The sequence below is a fragment of the Strigops habroptila genome, chromosome 5, assembly GCF_004027225.2.
Source record: "Strigops habroptila isolate Jane chromosome 5, bStrHab1.2.pri, whole genome shotgun sequence".
NCBI classification, from domain to species: domain Eukaryota; kingdom Metazoa; phylum Chordata; class Aves; order Psittaciformes; family Psittacidae; genus Strigops; species Strigops habroptila.
Genome location: NC_044281.2, coordinates 58,868,630 through 58,894,046, shown reverse-complemented (window position 1 = coordinate 58,894,046; position 25,417 = coordinate 58,868,630).

Genomic DNA, 25,417 nt, shown 5'->3' with positions numbered 1-25,417 from the left:
AAATAGCTGTATTGTAACAGCTGAAGCAAACCTTGGGTAACTGTCAGCAGTGAAATGTCCAGAGAGCATTTGTACCATTCCATTTCATTAATCTGAAGGGTGGGATTGTAGACTGTAAAAGATTATAGCAGAGCTCTTCAGAAATTTACAGCTCACAGTACAGCGAAGCACAAGGGTAGTCTCCCTTTCTTGTGTACGCAACAGGGAGCCTGGGTTTTGTCTCTCTGATGATGATGATGTGTAGGAGAAGAAGGTTGCCAGAAGCACCAATGAATACTGAAGCGTGCTCCATGAACCCTTTTTTCCTTCCCTGTAGCCTACAAAATGCATCTGCACAGTCGATTTTATTCAGTTCCCAAACTCTTGACTTTGTGGGCTGGATTAGGACAGGAACGCCTCAGGGGTGGCGTTTAGGATAATGTCTGATGCTTTGAGGGTATAATGCATAACAGGAACAAGTGCAATGAATGCCACAGGAGAAGGGATACTTCTCTTGTTTCAAACAGTTTACCCAGCAGGAACTACTCTGTTTTGTACCCACTGAGGTTCTGGCCCCAAGGCCATCACTGAGCTGCAGCAGGAAGCTTAAGTTCTGGCTAAAGCAGGAATATATGCCTATTGCAGCCGCAGCCTGTTGCTCTGTAACAGAGCCAGTATATTGGGAAGCTAAGTTCTTCCTCCTCAGAAATCTCTTTGGTTTCAGTCTCCTCTCTCTTTATAGGTTAGCATCCTCCCCTTACATCAGGAACTCCTGGTAATGTGCCCTGGTGTAAAAGAACATTTAGAATAGCAGTTACCTGTCAGCAGAAAAGACAGGGCTGGTGGGGAGAGAGTCATTCTAGATGACTAACTGCCCTACATACTTTTACTGGTGACGCTTGGCTATAGCAGCTGACTTCCTCTGGCTCCTTTTTTCCTCCCTGTTGATTCACCAAAAATGCTGTATTGTGTTTGTCCTTGCCAGAGCGGAGGAGGTATCTACCAGCAACAGAGATGGTCAAGAGATGTACACTGGTACAAGTTTCCAACAGGAATGGCAATTTTCACCAAACTGATTTTCCGAAGTAAAGAATTTTCAAAATCAGGATGAGAATAATGCAAAATGAAGTGTTGCAATCCAAATGAATGCAACCCAAGTTCAGAAAAACTTGGCTTTCTTTTCTATTTATACAAATAATTAATTTTTGTCTTGATTCAACGTGGCATTCAGCTTAGTTTCCTTATTAGACCATTGCATTGTGGGATTTTTAGTTCACAACTTTGTTCTCTCTACTATGGGCCCATAGTCCTTTGGAGGACCGTATCTCCCAAGAAATAACATAAACTTGGCTTGGCCTGAATTATGTGCTGTATTAGATACTCATGTGACTCTAGCTCTGTATGAGAAATGTAATGTGGACAGAAAAGTTTAGCCCATAGAGAAATGTGGGGGTTCTGGCCTTTTAACTAAAAAGCTGAAATGGAGACCCTCACAAAAAGTGAAGTTCAGCATTAACTGATTTAGGGAAAATTGAGCATGTGTGTTGAATCTAGCAAACAAAAGGAAACATTTCAATATAGGTAGTTTTCCATTCTTGTTTCTATTCAAGAACAATGAAAATACTGGCAATCCTTAACAGAAATTATAAGAAATTTTAGGTTTTGTGCAAATTTATTATTTTGGAAGTACTTGCTTAAGCTTAGAATAATAAGTTTTGACATGCTGGAAGTTCCCAAGGAGCAGGAATTCCAAATTTCTCAGTGCTGCAAGTCCATGTTCATTAATTTTCATGGTTTTTTATGTGCAGGCTCTCCGCTGTGGGTTATAAAGGCTTGAACAGTAAAGCCAAAACCTTTACTGAGGATTTGTACATGGGTAATTGAAGGATTTAATTCTTAAAAGTGGAATTGTGCTCAGTTTGGTTTTATAACTAAAAATTTTTTTATATAAATTGCATAGGTCAAAGGAAGTTCTTAATTGTGATGAAGTGATCCCACAAAAAGCAATGTAAATGGATCAAACAACCACCAAAGTCTGTAACAGAGCAGAGTTTGGACTCCTCTACAACCTTTTTTTAGTTTTATGCTGCAAGTGATTAGTGGCACAGACTTCTTGTGCAAAATTGTCAGTTCAGACTGGTTTCATGGCTAGATTTTGAATATGTAAAGAAAAACATTTTGTGTGTGCAGTGTTGCGGGACTTTTGCTCACTTTTGCAGGCATGTTGGGTTTTTTCACCTCAACACTTCTGTTTGCACCTTGCAGAGGTGACCCCTTAGGTTACCAAAAAGACCCCAGGGAGTTCAAACAACCTCAAGTACTGATTCCCATTCTGCTTAATAGGAGTAAGAAGTCCCCAAACTAAACTGTTCCACATTCAGATCTGCTCTTATGTCAAATAACCTTGATTTCAGATCAGCCTTCTGAAGACCTTCAAAAACAGCAATGAACAGAAGTATAGTAACTGTGGATGATTCAGCCTTGGCTGCTTACTTTTCTGAGATGGAAATTAAAGAACTTCAGAAGCTGTTAAGAGGTGATCTGTCTTCAAACCCAATCAATAATTTATATCATGCCAACAGATTTAAATGATGGAGAAATTGGTAAGATAAGGTAATAAAGTTCACCAGTTCTCCCTATGATGTGTGTCTAAAATGGCATGCAGTTCCCTGCACAGGGGTGAAACTCTTCTAGACAAAGAAAGAGTAAGCAAAAGTTTATTCTTGGTTCATGATGCAAATAGAGAACACATTTCAGTGATCTTCATGAGTTCCCGAGATAGAATTTGGCTCAAGTTGATCCTTCATGTCTTAGTGGGGACAAAACGAATGACCAGCCTACAGGGAACACAGGGGGATATCCACCCAACACAGGTGACAGAAAACAAACTTCCCTTCCCTTTCCTATGAAAAACATTGATTTTTGTATAGGAAAAAAAAAAACCCAAAAACCACCTGTAAACCCAGGAAGAATTCTGGTGCTTTCATGAGAAGTAGGACAGATTCAAGATTCAAGTCCACTTGTCACTAAGGAAACTTGTTTGGCTGAAAGTCCCAAATAAATATATTTTCCCTATTTTTGCAATAGATAATTTTGAAGTTAGCCTCACAGAGTTATGGAGGACAATGACAAGACCTTCGACATCTGGCAAAAGCACTGTCATTTTGACCCCTCTGAAAAACTTGTTCAATCTTGATGGTTATAGCCATCACTGCAGGTGAGTACGTGAGACTGCATTTTTGCATATCTATTCCCACCATGAGCCTTGCTCTGCTACCATTCCATTGTCTGGTAAGGGTCCTGGTTCTTCAGTGTGAACAGATTAGAGATCAGCATTGATTCTCCATGTTGTGGGATAGGTTGGGCCCACAACCATCCGGAGACCAGGCAAATAATTCTTGTAAAAAAGCTCTGCTCCTGCTGGCACTTAAATTTTGTAAAAGACTTGTCGGGACAGTGGGAGCTGGTGGGTGAAGAACTCATTGTTGAACCCATTTTTTTTTCCCCACTAGAGAAGCAGAAAAAATTGGGGTGTTGAGTGTTTGGTGGAAAGCAAAACAAAAACATAACCCTGCCTCTGCCAGGCATGGATCCAGCCCTGTGACAGTCTGTTTTTTCCACTGGCTCTCAACATTTGTGTAAAGAATAAGGCAAAGAATGTAACTGTTCTTTTGCAGTTTCTGCTCTTAATATGCTCCTAATGAGTTCCCCTTTTTAACCCATTTAATCATCCATCCTACCCTGGCACTTCCTGGGCCTCTGAGACTCCAGAGATCCCAAGCGTCTGAAGACTTAAACCAGCGGCTTTTCACATTCCAGGAAGCTCCCAAGCAGCCACCAATTTCCCCTCACCCCAGGAGGCTTTTCAGAATCCAAAGAACAGCCCCCACTTTTCAGGGGAACCAGATCAAACCACAGCACCAAACAAGCATGGAATTGCCAAATATGTTCTCTTTATCTTGGAAAAAATTAAAATTAAATAATAAAACTATTTCTAGTTTTTAGTGCATTACACATGTCTGTGATGCCAAGGGGAAGGGATACCTTCCTTCCATTAATAGCAAGGTACTGAGACATCAAAACTAGTGGAACATTTCAAATTCCAACAGGAAGGGTGGAACGGAGTCCCTCTGTGGGAAGAAACCAATTGTCACAATCAGGATGAGGACAAGGCAAAGCAACTAGGGAATTAGCTAGCTCGGATTCAATTTAGGATTTAGATCACCTCAACATTTCTCCCATTCCCATGCATGTGCCAGCAGTATGCTAATATTTATTTCAATTCCTCCGCTTACTCCATGCTCGCATATCTCTTCCTACTTGTCCCTCAGTGGAACAGGATTTAAAATTCATTCAAAAGTCTATTCAAAGGGGGAAAAGAAGGCTAAAAAGGTGGACTTGGACCAGATTCTGGATCTCAGATCTGCATCTGTGACTGGCTCAATCACTGGCCAATAGGTTAAGCCAGGATCCTGCATTCTAGGAAGTTGATGCGGTTCTCAGCTTGTTACAGAGCATGCTGCAGACACCTGCACCTTCTTCAATTGTAGCTGATCATCCTCTGATCGTCTTGCCACACACATCCTTCAGCTGCTGCTGCACAGATGCTCCCTTTTAGATTTCACCTCAGCCTCCACATACAAGGTCATCCCCAGAGGTGCCACATTTTGGTGGCACCATGGGGAGAGGGTGGGCAGCTAGAAAGGAAAAGAGGCTGCTAATGCTGAGGCCAGTTTCTAACCCCCAAGACCAAAAAGATGCCTTCGAGATTTCAGTGGCTTCAGATTTCACCCCCTAAATTGCTCCATCTTCCTACCAATGAAAACGTTATGTTTCTGAGTCCTTATCTAGATGATTTGGGGTGCACAAAAGCAACGTTTTCTTTCATCCTGTCATCAAGAAGTGCAAGAAATCCTCCTACTAGAAAAAATGAAAAAGTCTTAGTTCAGGTAAACAGCTTCATTTAGTAAAACTATATCTGCGTCTGATGGCTTATGGAGCAGATGGGGGCTGAACCGTGTCTGTCAGGAGCACAGACAATGTGGCGTGGAGCAGAGCACAAGTTCATGCTCCTGTTTACAAAAGTGCCCCAAAGTGCTTGCAATAAGCATTGCCAATCATTGTTTTCTCTAGTGAGATGTATCAGTCCCTTACTAGGAAAGTCACCCAGTCCCTCTTTTTTCTCATGGACTGTAGCACTGGGATACAGCAGTAGAGGGGCAAGCAATGTAGTTTCAATTAAGGCCCACTAAAAACAGCTCTTACTATGTTATAAATTCTATATTTATCCTGAAATACCAGCCCCATCCTGAGCCTTTCTCCCCCTCCTTTAATTGTTTGCAGAAAAGTTTCCATTGTGTTTTCTTTTCCATTTTTTAGGACCACTATTGCAATATAAATAGCCTTTTTTTTTTTTTTCCTTTTCTTTTCTTCTCTCTCTCTCTCTATTTTTGCTAATAGTTTGGTTTCTCTACTTGGCTGAATGTACATGACTCTGAGGTTTTGCGATATAATTGCATGATTGCTTCCAATTTTTCCAACCAATGGGGCATCTAATCAGTTGAAAAATTTCATTATCCACTGATATATACTGGAGGGAAGGCAAAAAAATGGTTTCTCCATGTATCATTTCCTTCCCTCTCCTTCCCCATATTTAACCTTCTCCCTTTACACCCAGAGTAGGGACAAAGTCAACCCAGCTGCAAAAGAAGCGACTACAAATATGTTAGTTCAGAGGTTTTGTGGTTGTGCCATGCTCCTTCACATGGAGATAACCCACTCAAATTTGACTCAGGGGCAGTCCAGCTAAAATATTCAAGTGTGGTCTGATGTGTGGTATAGAGGCAGGTATTATCTTTATTCCCTAGAGAAACGGTCTCTGGCTGGAAATGTCTGATTTCAACAGATCTAGTTATTTTATTCAGTCTTGCAGTTGAAGCCCAAGAAAAAGAAAGTGGTACTTTTAACCCTTCATCACCCAATTTTTCCTCTTTTACTTGGTTACTAAAGTCTTTAGCCCTAACAATTTTATTACCACACATGGGCACTACAAAGATGCCTGCATCCTTTCACATGCCATCATTTTTCTGCTGGTATGTCTAACTGCGAGGTTTTATTACATTGACCAAATCAGTGAAGACCATAGGTAAGAATAAAAGAGAGGGAGAGAGGAAAGGACATTGTCCTCTCCCTCGTAGAAAAGAACTCAGCTTTCTTAGGGGATTTATGCACACTTGCTGAATTGGAAAGAAAACCTTCTTCCTTTTGTCCCTGATGGAGTGAAGCCTGGTTTTGGCCCTCTTAGGATCATTGCATCCCTCTCCACCTTCCAGGTTGTCCCCGGGGTCTTGCATGCTGAAGGAGGCAAAGGCAGGAGCGCACCACTTTTCTTCCTCTGCCTTGATCCTGTGGCTGCTGCCCTGCACAAAACATAAAAACTCCTTCCTCCTCAAGGGACTGTTTAAGGATCAAAATCTGAGCTCAAGATTTCACCTCATTTGAGCAGACTACCTAAAAAAAATTTAAAAAAAGATACAGAAACCATCACTACCACTTCTAAAAGCTCCTTTTTAAGTACCACCATTTATATTATGCTTTGAACAGCCTGAATTATTTCAAGGTACAGAACACTAAACTTAAGGGGAAAAAAAAAATCCATACAACAACAACAACAAAAGCCCTTTTCATTTGTCTTTTAATTGAAAGCATCTCATAAAATTTGGAAATTTTCACTTACAATGAATTTGGCCCTTGCTTTCCACTTTCACATAAAAATAAACCTTTTAGAGAAAGAAAGGAAAGGAAAAGAAAGGAAAGGAAAGGAAAGGAAAGGAAAGGAAAGGAAAGGAAAGGAAAGGAAAGGAAAGGAAAGGAAAGGAAAGGAAAGGAAAGGAAAGGAAAGGAAAGCCTTTAGTTTCTCTGAATAGTTCAAAAAATGATAATCAACTTTTCCTGGTTAAAGTTAAAACTACTCTCAAAGCATTACTTTAAGTCACCAGCATGTTTTAGGTATGGTTTCTCAATTGTGAGGCACGAGCTCAAGTGTATTCATTTACCTATAATACCAAGAAGTCATTTACAATAGGTAATGTAAATTTCTAGGCAGGACAGGACTTTTTTATTATTTAAACATCCTATGTAGGCTGTTCTCTGGAGTGCCCTGGATCTCATTGCAAATGTGGTATTTTCCTCTTCCTCTAAAATGAAATTTAGTTTCCAATTAAAAGCTGGCCCCTCTGATAGATACTTTGTTTCACTTTCAGGTCCAGATTTCTTACTGTGTTGACCCTACCAAATGCCTCCAGTGACTTATAAAACTAATAGGGATTATACACAGCTGCACAGATCAAAAATCTCCCCAGAATTCAATTGCTATTATGAGTCTTTTATCAGTCTGCTCTAGAGTAGAGAGACAAACAATTTTCCCACCCCATGAAACTGAGGTTTCATAAATGTTTCCTTTCCACATTATGATGGAAAAAAGACCTTTCACAGTTTTTGATTCCTTTTGTAAAAACACTCCACACCACAGGGGAACACTAACCTGGTGGTTAAGAAATTCCCCTGGAGTACGGAGCAGCAGCAGGGGCGAGATTTCCACCTGCTGTACCAGGCTAAGTGAAATGGGAGAACAACTTCAGGAGACCCATGTTCACATGATGGTCCACCTCAGGCTGTGTTCTTAGGCCAGTCTCTTCAGCTTCCTGTTCCTGAACCCCTGCTCTCTAACTTTCCTGTCTACCCTTTTCAAGATGATCTTTAAAAGTTAAGAATGAGAACATGAGGCAAAAATGTGGGCAGCTGTCACCTAGGATAAACCTCTGTCGTGGTTTGAGCCCAGCCGGTAACTCAGAACCACACAGCCGCTCGCTCACTCCCCCCCCCCCCCCTTCTTCCTCCCCCCGCTCCCGGAGGGATGGGGAGGAGAATGGGAAGAATGTAACTCCCACGGGTTGAGATAAGAGCAGTCCCGCAACTAAGGTATAACACAGAACCACTACTGCTACCACCAATGATAATAACGATTAGTGAAATAACAAGGGGAGAGGATACAATTGCTCACCACCCGCCGACCGATACCCAGCCCGACCCGAGCAGTGATCTGGCCTTCCGGGTAACTTCCCCCGGTTTATATACTGGGCATGACGTGCTGTGGTATGGAATACCCCTTTGGCTAGTTTGGGTCAGGTGTCCTGTCTCTGCTTCCTCCCGGCTTCCCCTCCTCCCTGGCAAAGCATGAGACTGAGAAAGTCCTTGGTTGGAATAAACATTACTTAGCAACAACTAAAAACATCGGTGTTATCAGCGTTGTTCCCAGGCTGAAAGTTAAAAAACACAGCACTGCACCAGCTACTAAGCAGGAGAAAAATGACTGCTATAGCTGAACCCAGGACAACCTCATTTCCAGAGCATGAGGTTGCTCTGATTACCAACACCAAATCCACACTTTGAACAACTCCTGGCTTCTCAGTAAACTAGAAAACTTCTTTAATTCATATGTAATTGCATGGTGCCAGCTAATTATTAGAAACATAATAGCCAGTTACATAGTCACAACAGCCTCAATAAATGTGGTTTGAGTTATTATGTAGCACTTTATTAACAGACAATAAATGCAACCTTAAATCTAAATTAAATCCTCATCTGGTAGGTGCTTCATTTTGAAAGGGTATCAGAATGTGTCACTGAAGTAGAATGTCAGCATATTTAAATTCATGTGACAAAAATCCTGGTCCAGATGTTTCAGATCTTGTTCAAGGGACAAGTGGAAGAACATTCGTGGAGAACAGCTTCATGCAGTACAGTCTCATCTATTGCTCATACATTTTGTCTGAACATTTAATCCTCACCAACACATAAACCTTTTGGAGGTCACTTTTGCGCAATACGCTCCAGAGGATCTCAGAAAACTGAGAAATCTGGTGTGGAAGCATGGTGGTATTTCTAGCCGGATGACCACACACTGCCTCCTATAAGATCCTTTGAATATAGGAAACAAAAGCAGACAGATTTAGAGCCAAGAAAGAGGGAAGTTATTTAAAAATAAGTGTCTTAATTGAGAGGAACAAGATGGAAATAGCTAGTTTCCTAAAACCAGATGCTCACAAGCACTCCTGAGGATGTCCCACCTCAGGAACCATAGTGGTACAGTGCCTTGTTCTAGGCAACCAAATGCCATTGCCCAGGAAAAGGGCTTTCTTACCACTGTGGCTGGGAAGGCAGCTCTAGCCATTGCTTTCTGGTGATAACTCCTTCCACAATAATTTTTGAGCTTTCACAGCCTAGGGTTCAATTATTGCCATCTGGTCTACCTGGGTCAAAATCAAGAAAGGCAGGGAAACCCTGCAGGCTCCACAAAGAAATTAGTGAATAAACTAAAGGCTTATGTGAAAATGTGACTGATTTTTCCACATAGACCTGACAACTAGATTTCCATGTGCTTTAGAAATTTCCTGCAGGCTTCAGTTATGCTGACAGGCAAGGAAGAGAGGACACAATATTTTGCAAATATTTACTCTCATTGAATTAACTAACTTTGAAGAAGTTCATCATAATTTTCCTTCTTTGTACACTGATAGCCTGGCAATAGAGGAGAACAGTAGCAAAAAATGCAAGTAGTCCTACTGGCTATTTGTCCCAGTGCTGCTTTCAGGAATGCGTCTGTAAAACCAGGAGTAGTTATACAATCAACAACTTTCTTTAAAGGCTACAAGGGACCGTTTTGATTAGTCAAACCTCCAGAGAAGCCATGCAAGCTGGACCCTGAATAAAGCTAGCACAAATAAGAAATGGTTCCTTGGCTATACAAAGAGGAAAAAGAAAGGAGGGACCACGTGCAGATGAGTGAAGAGAGACTCTAGGTGATTTTGGAATATAGGCCAAGTATCTACTGGCTCACCAAGAGAGGGTGGGATGCAGGAATAAGGCTAAATGCTGGAGATGGAGGGCTGGGGATCAAGGCCTAAGAGCTACTATTAGTAAGTAGAAAGAGGAAGAGAGACCACATGACTGAATAAACACAAACAGCAAAGCCTCCTGAAAGAGAATTTTAACAACTGATTTAGAAACCAAGTCTGATATTGACAGTCAGTTCTACTAAACTTGAGCAAATTGTTTCCATGTCAGTTCTGAAGTTCAGGAGAAATCATATAGACACTTCACTTTGGTGTTCAGGAAGAGGAGACAATGAGAACCTGACTAATGGGAAAGAGCACAGAAATGAAAACTTGCATGTATGAAGCGAAAGCAGAATAAGAGTCGTGTGTAAATGCAGGGTTATTCCCTAAGCTCAATTCTCTGAGAGTGAAAGAATTAGCATAATCAAAGTCAAGTAGCAGGACTTTTTTAATAACATTGGCTGCTCTGCAGGTTCATAAATTAAGAAGGAAGGGAGGGAGGGCAGAGGTGAACTGCACAGCTGCAGACCCTTTCTCAAAGCAGCCACAGTAAGTGAGGTGTTGGGTGTGTGGCCATAGGGCAAACGGAAAACCTGAGCAAGACGCAAAATGCACTCAACAACATTGGATTTCAAACTAATGTATCCAGTGAGATACCCGTATTTCAAACCTGATGTTAACCGAAAGAAGGAATGTTTGTATAGTCAGAGTGATACATACCTAAGAGAGTGTCCAGCTGCTCTACTGCATACTGAATGCCAAGGTGAATTTAAGCCGAATTTGGCTGGAGGCTAGTGTCTGGGTAGAATCAGTGTCTTCCAGTCAAAATAATGGATGTAGAAAGCCTTTCTGAATACCAGACATGCAAGATCTATTTTTGCTAACACATAGAGGATGCCATTGTTTGCAGGAAAAAAAAAAATTAAAAAAAAAATTCTTCATTATTAGGTTTGTAGGCACATTGTATGCCAGAGACTGTCAGCCAGTGGTGCTGGTATTAAAACCCAAAACTTCTGTCCAAAGCCTGCTGTTTAGGAAGGAAGAAGTTCAGTCTGTAATGCTGGTGTCCTAGTCACTTGGACCATGAGCACATCCTTTGGGAACTTGTCCAAGTGGTAGATCACATGCAGGTTTGGAAGAGAATTTCTCGCATACTTCAAGCTCTCAATGCTCTGGTAGAGATTTTAATAAAATTCAGGCACATTTGTATTTCTGCATGCAACTGACATGTCCCTGGAGCTGTTGCAATGAATTAGAATTAGTGTCATAGCCCTTTTCCCTCAATCCACCATGATCTTTGTCTACTGGGGAAAAGATTTTACCTCCCTTCCCTGCTCTCTATAAATTGTTTGTATAATACCTTGGATGTGGTTGGCATGAATGAAACATATTAAGAACAAAAGAGGAAACACACCTTCAAATGCAGTAGGCAGGGATATAACAAACACTTCAGCAAATGCACAAGGCATTTCCACCGCGGATCACAAGAGGACAGGTAGAAACAAGTGTGGAAATAAATCCACGTCTATATCTAGGGCCTGATCCAAGGTCTTGCTGGAGCTGATGGAAAAATCCAATGGGCTTCAAATAAGGCCCTTATTCCAAAAAGGGGAGTTTAGAAAAAAAAGAGTAAAACATTAAAAAGCCAAGGGGAAAGAAGAGATAAATAACTTTTACCCAAAACAAACCAGATGTTTCACCTCAAATCCACTTTTTGTTTCCATGAGAATAAAGACAAAGAAAATAAGGCTGTTAGCCTTTTTTTTGGGTCAGACAGCAGAGACCCAATGGGTAACGGGCTGTAAGACATGTGACCCTCACATACTTCCTGTGTCATAAATGAGTCATGGCAGTAGCATACTCATAAATATATTGGAAAGAATAATGTTAATCTAAATGGTTTGATTCAAGCAGAGGCAATAAAAGGCAAAAAACATCTTCAGCTTGCCTCAAATTCCCATTTCCTTTTTTTCTTTTCTATGTATACATATATTAAAGGAAAAGTCTTAATTGCATTTTCTGTCTCCAAATCAGCAATGTGCTTGGGAATGGATGAGCATCTTGGGATTGCTCACTTGAGCCATTGGAGTTACAGTTTCTATGGAGCTTTTCAAGTTGCTGAGGAAGCAAAGCCAAAGCAGTTTTCCAAGCAGAGATGACAGGACTGCATAGAGCTTGAGGTTGCAGTTCAGGCTTCCTCAGGCACATTGCTTTCATAGGGCTTGCTGAGCTACAGCTGAAGTCAGAAGAGAGCACTTGGGCATTCTCATCCTAACACCATCTTTTGGTGCCTTCTAGGAACTGAGGGATAACTATAAGCCTTCATCTTCCTTGCATTTGCAGGCAGCAGCATGGTTGCCTCTATTTAAATGTGCTCAGTACACTTGAATAAATTGAGGGTTCTGGAGCTCTTGACTCACCATACAAATCAATGGTAGTATTTGGGGTGAAATTGGTGCTGGTCCCACAAAGAATGGGAGAACATTTGCATATGGTTCCCTAAAAAGCCCTATGAATTCTTGTTTTGTAGGTGTAGGTAATGCAGTTAGCATTTAACATTTTCTTCTTGCAGAAAGGCCTCTGTTTTATCATTGCTTTTAAAGCTGTCACACTGAAATGGCTCAACCTAAAGTTTTCCATGATACAGCATCTGCTTCAGAATGATTTTCTTTGAAGTTTCAGCTAGAACAGTTCCACTCCCACAGAAAAGGGAAGTAGAAAAAGAAGAAGAAGAAGAAAAAGGAAAAGAAAAAGAAAACGAAAAAAGAAAAAGAAAAAGAAACAGAAACAGAAACAGAAAAAGAAAAAGGTTGAACTAAGCTTGACAAGGACACCTTTACATCTGGCTTTGCTTAACTTATGAATGTTTCAATTTTGCAGCTTTACTGTTGAATGTTGTGGGTTCCCTCCCATTTTGGCTGTTACCTAGCCCCTAAACACTGGCAGCCGAATTTTATATTGAAACTACAAGCAGCAAACTCTTTGTGTCCAAAACAGGTCCATCCATCCCCACAAAAAATTAATTCTATTTGTTTTCAAAAAGGAGAGGGGAGTACTCAGAGTGTCCCTTTGCCAGCAGTTTAATAGAGAATTTTTCTCTTTCCCCACCCTTTTCTGGGTAAGATGGGTGAAATTTCTTCTGCAAGAACAGCCTCTGGCTGGCCTCCTGGTAGCCTAGTTTGCTTGACTTTGTTCTTGGGTGACTGCCTGCCTGCAAGCAAGCAAAAGCATGGAAGCTGAAAGCGAGCAGCAAGCTGATGCAATGAACAGGGCCCTTCGGGATCAACTTTATGAGAGCTAAGCAAAATCAAACAGAATTGAAACAAGCTCTGCCAAACACAAACTAATGGACAGGATTCCCTTCTCCCTGCAGCTGATTAGAAATAAGCTAAAGTCAGTGTCTAAAGCAGGATCAGTGTCTGAATGAAAGAGTGGAAGATACTGCTCTGAATGCTGGAGGATAGGGCAGGCATGGATGGCAAACATGCAGCTGAAGGTTGTGTGGGCAAACCCACACATCACCTACAGAGCTCAAAACACGGTACGACAGGGAATAACTTGCAGATGATGCTCAAGAAAAGATTCTTCTCAGGAAACCCTCTTCTGTCTCCCCAAAGCATCTTTGGAATATGACAGCCTTTTAAAAAGCATCTCTATTAATCACTTGCTATCTTGCTATTTTGATGTCATGGAGCTTATTACGTTAAGAGCCTTAACATGCCAACTTTCCATGCTGCAAACACTCAAAAAGTGGGTATCATCTCTTAGAAGACCTAGGGCTGTTGATGTCAGATCCCAAACAGTGCCATCCCAAGTTTCCCTTTTCTCACAGACAGGAGAATGCCAAACTGACCAGGACGATCTATGGTGTTCAGAGATAAACTACCCTAACAACTACATACAAGCCTAAGCCTTCCTTCAGGACCAGACTTACTCCTCCTCTGCAACAGAAACCTTGGAAGAAACCACAAACCTGATCTCTGAAGTTCTTGAACTGGGAATTCAGTCTCAAAGCTTTAGCTCATGCAGTGGAGACACTTCATGGGTAAAGCCAGATGTGCTCCTTTCCCTCTGTGGCACAGCAGGATCCTTTGAGTCTGAGTGACAGCCATCAGTAGCATGTGCAAAACATGTGCCACAGCAGATGGTGGCTCTGCCTGGTCTCACATTAGTTATTCTCTTACAGTGCAGGCAGCCACACCATTTGTAGTCTTAGTTTGGCAGATGTTTTTCCAGAAACATCAGTAGTCCAATTTGGTGCAGGAAATAGAGCCATACCCTTGAATATGGAGCTGGTTGGGCTGCAAATTCTACACAACAAGGTGAAATAACAGGAGAATGCCTTAACAGCCGTGACAGACAGCAGTTCCTCTTCCCTTTCACAGCTTCTGTCCCTGCAGACTATTAACACAGCCCATTCCAAGCCCCAACACTTTCAACTTCAGCTTATTTTAATTTATTCCTTCAGAGGAGAGTTGGATTTCACTTTTCAGAGGAAATTCCTGCTTGCCTGAAGACCCTCTGTGAGCTACATTCCACAGGTCTCACGAGAATTTGGACTACCTTGTTTTGCCCTTGAAAGCCTACTCCAAGCTCCAAAAAGGAGGGGGAAATGACTGTTGCGTTCGTGTCTTGCAGAAGCTGAAGTTAGACATGCTTATTTTTAATACAGGAAAAGGATTCTTTTAACAATATCCATTCATTCTACCAATGAGTGGATTAAAAAAAAATAATCGTTATTACTCCTCTGTGGCTGCTGCACAAATTATTTTTGCAGATGTACATGGGTCTGATTCAAATTGCAACAGCACTACGACTGTTGACAGAGTTGCCCTGATTTTGGGATATCACTTTCCACCAAAAAAGGGTGAATCCACCATTTTCTCCTGAGTTGTTTACAATTGCCTCTTCTTAAACTGTGTACTTGTCACACCCAAGTATACAGTTCTGGCTAGTCCTCTTCAAGAAAGATGAATCAGGTGCAAGAGATAGCCTAAAAGTGGAATTATGCTTTTATTTTGTAGTAGACTGAAGTCACTCATCAGGAGGGGAAAAGAGGTATTTCAGCCAGCACTGGCTCAGAGAAAGGTATAGGGAAAAACTGGCTCACAAGAGAGTGTCAGGTGGAGAGCGTGGAGGAATTTAAAAAAAAAAAAAAACCCTGAGGAATAAAGACCTTATAAAGTTTTCTAAGAAAAGATGCAAGAAATTATTACTGCTGGAAGAAACACTAGATCTTCCCAGACAAGACTGTATGATGTTCTCTAGAGAACTACATGCAATGAACCAACATCTTTCCTGGTCCTAAATTCGACATTCAGCTGTCCTTCACTGATGTCCATTACAGGTCCAGATCAAGGAGTTACTCTCCTTCTGGACAGTGCAGTTGCAAACCTGCTCAGACTCACATGGATCCCTCTGTTCTACTCAGCACCCACAGAAAGTTCCCTTTTAACTTTACAAATGTGAAGTTGACCGTTAAAGTGTCTAGAGCAGAAAAAAAAAACCCAAAACACAGTGTTGAGGGAGGCCATTGTAATACAGGTTAAAATACCTATGATGGGAAAACTGAGGCTCGAAGTCAGTGAGAGTTCTATCAGGGACAGATCTCTTGTATTAGTGGCGAGTTTGCACTCCTGGCAGATAAGATATCCCCTAGTATAAAACAGACTGGTAGCTTGCTTGGCATTGAAGAATACATGCTACGACTATTTTCCTGATTTTTAAGTAATAGCCATGAGCCATCTTCCTTATCTGTGAGTCTGTTTAAACCATTACCATGGACCAGCATTGTGTTGCTACTTCAGCACCTCAAAAAGCAATTCTGAAAACAGAAAAAAACGCAACTGACAGAAAAGTGAGAAAGACTTTTTAAAAAGAAACTCCAATTTAGGAAAAAACTGAGTTGAGAAGCACAGGTGTTAGCTCTAGAAACCTGACCTTAATAGTTGTTTTTATTGCTAATATAAGCACAAAATAGAACTGTATGTGCTTTGTGCCCCATCCAATATAAAATTAACATTCAAGCTATACTGGTTATGTATGCAGAGACAGCTTCTCCAAATAATCTCGATATCAAAAGTCTATTGCTATCATTTAGTGTACTGAATATTTTTCTCAGTATGTACTGAAGAATTTTCAAAAGCTTCTGGTAGGGACCTGTAGGCAGAAGAGGAGCCTCACCCAAGAGCATTAAAGAAAAACCATTTCAGCCAATCAAATCTATTTTCATGGATATTTATAAACTGGCATGATTTTTGAGCTACTAAATTTAGACTTAAATCTCAGCCTCCAACTTCCAAGTGAAATCAGCTCACCCTTTGCTAGCATGGTACAACATGATCTGAAATACACAGGGACAAACATTTCAGTCTTAGTCCTGCTGCCCAAAGGAAGTGGCAATTCAGTGATCACACCAGCCAGCTGTCCCATTTCCACCAATCTCAGCCAATTTAAACATCACTTGACAGAAATATCAGACTGGTCCTTTTTACTCCTATCTGTGAAAAGGAACGTGTGATCACAGAGACACCTGGCTTGCTGTCATGGAGGGAAGTAAAAAACTTAATAACATCAAGATACTTACACAGAAGAGTGGATTTTTTGGGGTTTTGAGTGCTACAGTTCAGTGACTTGTTTTCTTAATGAACACTGAAAGCAAGTACAGCGGAAGGCCTTTAAAAACGAGGAGAGGTGGAAGAGCTACCACATGAACATAGCAACACAGGATCATCTTGCTTCGAAAACATTTTACTGTTTTGAAACAGTACACAAAGTTATAAAAAATAGCAATGGGGTTTGCCAAAAAAGCATCCAGAGGAGAAGAGGCAAGGAAAGAACAGAGAAGCAACAGTGGAAATAAATCTTTCCAAACAAAGTGACAAGTCCAAAAATAATGAGAACTAAAGTTCAAAGAAGAAATCTAAACTGAAGTAGAAAGAACAACCATACACAGGCTGTGGAGGCTTGGGGTGTGGTGGTGCATGTATGCTGGTGGGGGGGTACATAAGCATCTTGTGCTGCCTCCTCAGCTAGTGTTAAGGGTTCAAATCAGGACATCAGCATTTGACAGATGTTATTTAGAAGTTCATGTTTATACGTCTTGCTACAATGTCTGGTCCTCAAAGTTTTCAGATCCCATCAAACACTTTAACCATCAGGATTGTTTTCTCCCTACACACAAAATTGAATTTCCTTTTTTTTTTTTTATTAGTCTGGACAGTCACAGTATCCCATACTTACATTTTAACACCTTCCAACCTAGTGACAACTGAGTGGTCTGGCTGATGCATTGCATTTTCCCTTTCTTGGCCACACTTCCCAACAGCTTCCCTCTCACCTTTTATTCTCTCTACAATCAGGATAGAAAGAAACACAGCAGCAAAAACTGAACACTCAGAGGATATAGTTAAAGGCAGAGCTTTTAACTGCACCTTCTGAAACAATCCATAGTATCACAGGCAGTGGATTTGTTCCTTAGGAAGGCACAACATTGCTTTGTTTTTCAACACAATAAGTACAACACAGGTGACCATAGTACAGGTGTGTTCACTACAGGCTGTAATACACTTAGAACAACTTCATTTAGCAGAATGATCTGTGTTCAGAGCCTACAGTTCTCTGAAGAGACAGAAAAATAGGAGTGCTGAGTCATGGTGCATTGCTTGCTTCTCAGTTCAAACACTAGGTATTTCCCTTTGGGAACTCAAGGACAGACAACCAGCTTTCACACATACCAGGCTGAGCTACACTAGTTGTCAAGGACAACTCATCCTTCTCCACCCACTGCAACTAAGAACTCCTTTGCTGGCTCCTTATGGATTTTTAAACTTTGCTGCTCCTTCACATTGTGTGCTCTGCACTTGCCTTCAACTCAATGTACAGGGACACTAAATAAGCATAAGGTACAGGTACAAAAAAGTTTTTCATGATAAAACATTTCAGAAAAGAAATAAAAGCTAACCTGAGAAAGTATTTCCACTAGTAAGAGAGCAGCCTCTCATTGATAATCAGATTCTTACATGATCCCCGCTCTAAGGTCAAACACCAAAGTCGAAGTTAGCAATGCAACAGTAACAGGCAAAATCTGCCTATCTGTGCTTTCAGAACAGATGTGATTGTCTTGTTTTCTTACAAAAAACTTTCTTCTTGCTACAGCGGACCATTAACAACAACTCTGTAAAAAGGAAAAACATTCTTCTTTTCACCTATTTTCTTCCCTACGGAAACACTTCCCCCCTCAAAATACTACCAACATTCCTCTTTAGCAAAGCATAACAAAGAAGCTAATGAAAGCTGAGGGCTTATATAAGAGCAATGAACCACAGATGTTGCCAGCTCCAGCTTTGATTTAAATGCTGTGGAGAGTAGGGAGCCTTTAGGGTTTGAAAAGAAAATGGAGGCTCTAGAGGTGTGTGCTACTAGACAGTGGGTTGAGCTAAAAGGTTAGTGGTTTTGTCTTTTTTTTTTTTGTTTTGTTTTTTGTCTTTTTTTTTTTTCTCTCTCAGAATTTGATCTTTTGCCTTCAATCTTGATTTCCTGCTGAGCAAGTCTGACTTTGTATATGCAGGCTCTTGTCAGAGCCTATAGTTGCTCAGGTACAGAGCTGCTAGTCTAATTCTCTAGACATAAATTTAAAGAAGAACTAGTTAGAGAAGGACTGGGTATCTAACTCTAATCTTAATTTCTTCATTGTAGCTTGAAAAGGTTAAATCTAGAAGAGCTTCAGGCTAGATCCTGGCACAGTTGATGGAACAGTTATCTTAGCTGAGGGGGTGAGATAGCTCAAATGCTTGGAAATCCAGGCATGAAATGCAATTTATTAAGGCCAGAACTTTTTTTCTGTTAAGTTATCCCATGCCAAAGGGTAGCTTTAAAGTAATCTTCTATATAATATGTACTGATTTTCCCTATGAGCAGGAGACTAAGCGATCTGAGTTTCTGAATCAGTCGTAAGGGACAACAGAAGTGTCTTTATTTGTGCTTTGTAGTGGCAGAAGAAAGAGCCATATGTTAGTTGACTCTTGTATTGATTGCTCACAGTCCTTGTTATAAAGGCTGGCAGTTTTATTATTGCATCTCCTCAAAATAACAATGCTCTGCATAAGAGGGAAGAAAAAAAGACTTCTGACTTGAGTATTATTTGTATTAAAAGTGCCTGGAAGTCCTGACAAAATACAGGACTCTTATGCTGGATGAGGTAGGAATGCAGGATAAGACATCTCTGTTGTAATGTTAATATTTGTTTATGCTATAATGAGGCAAGAGTCATCAGGGGGATTTTGTGTGAGGGGCTGATGTATAGGTAGACCAGAAGATGTGCCTGAGGTTACATGAGAATTTTGAGGCAGAATCAGGAGATTAACCTGCCCCTCAAGTCCAACTTTGTGTGCTTCACCAAAAGACTCTTCCTTTTTTTTCCCCTCCTTTAAAGGGCTCTAATTGTGCCCAACCACTGCCTCAGCTCTCTAAAGCTGGTAGCTGCAAATAATTCAATAACAGAAATGTTCTGACAAAGTCATTTTTAGCTTGTTAATTATTCCCAAACACATTCTTTCCCCTTCAAGTGGAGCTAGATGACATCAAAGCTGTTTGAGGGATGGAGGAACACTTGAAGTATTAGCAAGAACAATAGAACAGACTATCCATTTTATTCCAATTAAATTAAAGGCAAAAAGGCTGGATGTTGGCCAAGTTTCACCTTGAGAACTGATAACAGAAAATGATTGTAAGTCCAGCTCTTACACCAGTTGTGCTTGTACAAGACAGTGTTGAAGGGTTCCAAGTTAACAGTCTCTGATGCGTTATGCTGATAGCCTAGAAGGGGATATATGGGGCTAAACCCTGTTGTTTGGAGACTGCAGGGAGTTCTCAAACTCAGTGGGCTAAAAAAGAAAAGGATCTACCACACTTCTACAGTCTGGTGTAAAATTGGGAATAATGCAATTAGAGAAAAACATAGAAGAATCTCCCCTGGAAATGAAGATTGTATTGCCTGAATCTGTTATAAACACAGAAGGTAATAGGAAATGGTGGGATAGAAATAGTTTCTACAGCATCCATCCGGGATGAACATTCAGTTCCAGTGGAGGCTTATTCTGAAGTGGTGAATTCGCCTCTTTGGGTTTGACCTCCTGAAGCCAACTACGAAAACTCATGGACTGCATGAAATCCTGCTGAACTGATGCTGCTAGCAGAATTGCTGAGTTAGGATTGAGAAGGGTCCTTTCTTAATGTCTTAATTTTAGCCATGTTTGCTTTCTAATGCAAGATCAAGCCCTACCGTAATTACAGGGCAAAAGCCTTTAATGAGGATTTAGACACTCAGCAGACTGCAGTATGGTCAAGTGTGTCACTGCCTTCTCTTTCACCTCTCTGCTAGTGCTAATTTGGTAGAAAGTGGCATAAAATTTGGTGGCTAATTTGGTGGAATGTGGCATTCCTGGTGGTGGTGGGAAATAGCTCTAAGGAGAAGTGGTAGAAGGAAAATTGAAGGAAGTGGAAGTGAGAGATGATAAATCGTGCTTTTATTTTTGGTAGGACATTTGGCAGTCTCATGTGAAGAAGGAGGCAATCACTGCTAGGAAGATCATGCTGCTTCTACTTCCCACAAGATGCGAAGTAAATTGATTGGTGGGTGATCCATTGTATGCTCCAATAAGCGAGAGCACTAGATCTTGTGCTAAATCTTGTCAATAAGCTTCTGAATGCCTCGTTACAAATAGCAAACTCATTCTGGACCAGTGGTCAAAGACTGTGCATATAAAGTCCTGGTGTAGTTTGCTTACCTGGTCAAGGAGTAACACAACAATGTGGAGATTCCTTTTTAAAGAGTCAGGAGTTTATCTACCATGCAAGGCATGCAAATCCTTTCCAAGTGCATTGACTATCTGCGTTACTTGGGCTCCCAAAGGTAGAAAAGTCTCATACTAGAAACTTCCATCTGGTCTGAGACTTGGGGGCATGAGTATCTCTGGGCTGTTGCTGTGCTCTGCCTAAATAAGTGTATGTCAGATATTGCCAGCCAGTGTTAGCTGTGTGCTGGAAAGCATAGAGCAGAATATTGTTGTTAGGTGACTGAAAATCTTTTCATAGTTAGGCTTCTAATTTTAGGGGCTAGAATTTAGTTGGAAAGCAGAGCCATTTGTATTATTCTAACCAAACAACTAAGTTTTTTATGCAATGTTTTTTAATAGGGTAAATCTATAAATAGGGGTTTTTTTCTTAATGTTATTGACAAGAAACATGCATGGAGTATATTAAAAGTCCATGCACCAACAACATTGAAATGAAAATAGGACTGTGTTTGAAGTACAGTCTAAATGACTAAAGGCATTTTGATTCCTTTCAGATCAAAATGGCAAGAAAATGTCAACAGCAAAACAGTTGAATTTCATAGTCTAATGGCATCATTTTACACTAACTTCTGAATTTCTGGTTACTGGCTCAGCTGTCACAATAACGTGACCAAAATCACAGCCTTGCTTCTTTTTGAATTTCAGGAGATGCTGTTCAGATTACAAGCTCTTCAGCTGCTGCTTCAGTAAAGATGGACTTTTTAAATGATTTTAATTTTCTGAATGAATATTCTCAAATTTGTTGCCAATAAATAATGTAGTCTCAAAATTATCAGGATATTTATTGAATGTGCTCCAATACTGTACAATACCAAATGGGATCTTCTAAATATAACTACCTGGTAACAGGGCAAGTGCCTACGGATATGGAGACTGCTGCAGAATTCTCACTGCACCCGTTGTTAAACAGAACTTCCCTTAAAGCAAAGATAAAAAATCAGGGTGTTTTGCAGTTAGTATTTCATTCCATCCTTCTTGCAGATGTCATTACAATGGAGGGCAAATCCAGATAACCTGTATGACCTAAAATTGTAGTGTAACCACTTCAGGTAGGAGAATGGGTATAAGGCCTGTCTCTATTCTAGAAACCTGCCAAAAATGAGTTTCACAGTTTGAGACCTGCTACTTCCAAAACAAACTGGAACTAGAAGAATGGTAACAAACCAAGTTAGACCTCTACAGAAATGTCCCTGCTGGAGTGGAGAAAATAACACAGCTGTACAGAAAACAGAACTTAAAAGTCTCAGTTTTAGAAGGGTACAAATTGGAGAACATGAACTGGAAGCAGTGGTAAATTCAGGAAACAAAAATGAAAAAATGACCCAATTTTCTCTCGTCAAACCTGGTGTAAACTTGGAATTATTCTATGGAAGCTCTGGTGTTAAACAGGCTTTATAGCTTTCACTTGGAGCTCAAGATAATGCATGTCAGGACTACCTCTTTGTATACCAGAACAGCTCCCTAATGCTGGTACAAGTTAGGAGGGCTCAGGCTGGAATACCTTGGGAAACTAAGTGGAAGCTGTGGCCTTGGTTAGCTTTTCATATTGAAGGTGTGGGCTTTATTTACTGAGCACTAAAGCTGCATGTCCACTCCAGCAAAAAATAGACAGGAGAAGAGGATAATGCTGCTAAAGGACGACTAGCTGAAATTGGATGATGCACAAAGGAGCTTTTACGTATGAACATGGGATGTTTGAAGGTGGATCTGAGCAAGCAGAGGACAGAGGTGAAGCTGCTGAAGTGCCCTGAATTGGTGGCATGAGTCCTGGCAGCAGGGATAGGAGCATCAGGGGAGTGTTGGGAAAGTGATTTTTCAGTGGCTGGTCCTGGATCCAGCTGTGATTTCTCCTTTCATTTATTTTTCTTTTTTTTTCACCTGAACCCCTTTTCTCATATGTCTGCCTGTATCAGAAAGAAAGCAACAACACTGCAATAAACCTGAAAGAAGGTTAATATCCTCTTGTTCCTAGTAGGGTTTTCTCATCCAACAATTCCTTAGTCCTTAAAGTGAGTAAAGAATAATGTTATCTTGCACCTTCTTCCTTCCCATGGTGATAGGATTTTGTTCCAGTAGGCACTCTCCTGCAGAGGGCCACCAGAATATAGTTTCTTCAAGAACAAGTTATTTAAAAAGATCAAAACATCCAGGAGGAATTATCTTGGCTGCCCTTTAAAAATCTTCCTTCCTCATCTTCTTCCTTTCTTATTTTTAATCATTCCTCTCCTGTAAAATGAAACTTTTTTGGCAGAAACAGTGGCAGATTCAAAATGTATGAGCTGAGGACAGGATATTGGATCCTCGGCAGGAGAGAGAGGGAGCCCAGTGCCTGTGTCCATGTGTGTCTACCGTGTTCAGCAGGGAAGTGACCACAGCAGAGCCTGAAATTAAACACATTGTTGTTGCTGTGAGTTTTTATTGTTACAATTGTTGTCCCAGGGCAGCAGAACTGTGTAGAGGAGGCGGAACAGAAAATGCTGCAGAGGGAAGGAAATTAAAAAAAAATTTTTTGTGGATTAATTGAAGGGCTAAGAATGGTCCACCAGGCAGGGTATCAAACCACAGTGAGCTGGAGAGCTTAAGGCAATTTGCTAAAGTAAAGTTTATAGTTCCTGTGGCTTTTCTAAGTTGAGATTTTGTCCAAAAGATAAGAGCTTTCTTAATGTATCTGCAAGTAAATAGAGGACATCAGAATTGTGAAAAGGGGGAAGCAGGAAGCAACGTAAAATGGTGATATGCTGGATTTCATACGTGGCCCTGGAGCTTGTTGTGAGTTTAGCATCCAGTCAAGGTTCACCTAGACTAGCTGGTTTTCTGTGCCTAAGATTTTAGTCTGAGAATCTGCTAGAAAACAAGTTCCCTTCAGCACAGCTGGTCTCTGGCATGTTGGTCAGGATGAGATAGAGACTTTAGATATAGTGGCTCACTGTAGGAATAGGTGGATATAATGACTTCCAGATACAGATATGGAAATGCTGGAGATAGATTGTCCCCACCAAAGAATCTGCCCTAAGGGGTGCTGGAAGAGCAAGTTGTTTATTTAGCTATGTTGCTGTAACACACCAGAAGGTCACTGCCTTTTGGTCATGAGTGGATAGCCTGGGATCATAGCTGCCCTCTCAGTCCTTTATTGCTAATAGATTGGATAGTGAATCTGGCTGCCCAGGTGGTTTTCCTCTAAAAGACAGTGAACTTTTTGGCTCCTATCTTTAGTCCTGGGAAAAATTTCATTTTGTCAGATTTTTATTGTAGTGGACACAGTGCATCAGTGTGTAACAGGTAAAGACTGAATACCTAGGATTTCTTTGTAGCTCTAGCATTGTCTAGCAAGACAATCATAGGTCAATTGTTTGATCTCCGTTGACCTCAGCTTCACTGTCTGTACAACAGTAATAATATCAGCTGTTTTTATAAAAAGCTGAGAGATAAAGACTGATAAAGACTATCTGATAATAATCCTTCAATTATTATTAATTACTCCTGTGCTTTATTGGCTTTTGAACCATCTTAATCCTTGTCACTTTTTTCTCTCCTGGTTTGGTGGGGCTGTAAGTGAAGGGAATGTGTTGGGATTAATCCAAACCACATGTCTTCATCCAACCCGAACTATTCTACGATTCTGTCTTATCAAAATGAAATAATTCTGTAAGAAGTTTTAGGTTCAGCAAGGCATATTTGGTTTTGAGCTCCTAGAATTATGGTGAAAGGTGGAGAACAGGGAGGAGTGGGAGGAAATGTCTCCTTTCTCTGTGCTGTGACTTGGCAGTGTGGTGAGTTGACGAGTCCCGTGCTCAGCTCATCCTGCGTCTCCTCCTATCCTGCACTCTGTCCAGTGTTTCCAGTGGTTATCTGTAAGAGAAATTTCTTCCTGCCCAGCTTTTTCCTGACCCATCCCTAGAAATTTCCACAAAAATATTATTAGAATGAATTTTACTTAAACTAGCTAAAAGTTCTTGCAACACCTGGCTTTGGCTTTTCAAGACACAAACTACTCCTCAACAGTACCATTTTTTTAAACGCCTAGCTTTGCTCCCCACTGCTTACATAATGGACCTATCCCGAACTGCATCCAGCTGAAGGTCTGCCTTTGAAAGGCTTGGGACACATCAGCATTCAGAGATTCTCAAGGTACAGAAATTTGGCAGCATCTATGCATGCCTTCACACTCCAGTGTCCTCCCTTGAAGGGTGAAGGCCTGCCAGTTATTGAATGTTTTTACACAATTAACTCTATTGGGAGAAATGTCCATGCTGTTGTGGATTGTAACTGTAAAGCTTATAACAAATCATCACAATGCAATCAACCCTACCAGTGCTGAAAACCTTTCCCTTCTCCTCTGGGGCATTTAAAATGTCATTTGCTATGCACATTTTTCTCTTTATTTGTTTTATTATTAATAATAATGCAATAATGATGAAAAGATCCTCGAAGAAGCCTCGGGAAAGGAATTTTATAAACATCACCATGGAATAAAATAAGTGCATTCCATTTTATCAGGACATTTTCCATTATAAATGGTCAGCTTTCTCATCACCCTGCCAGCAGTTTTGCCTGCCATCTGTTCACTGATGTCATACTATAAAGCTCACTTGAAAAACTGCTTGTTGGGAAGTCCAGGGTTGTGCTAGAGAAGTTTAGGAATAAATATGCTGGCATCTCAAGTCTTTTATTTTGTTTGTTTCTATA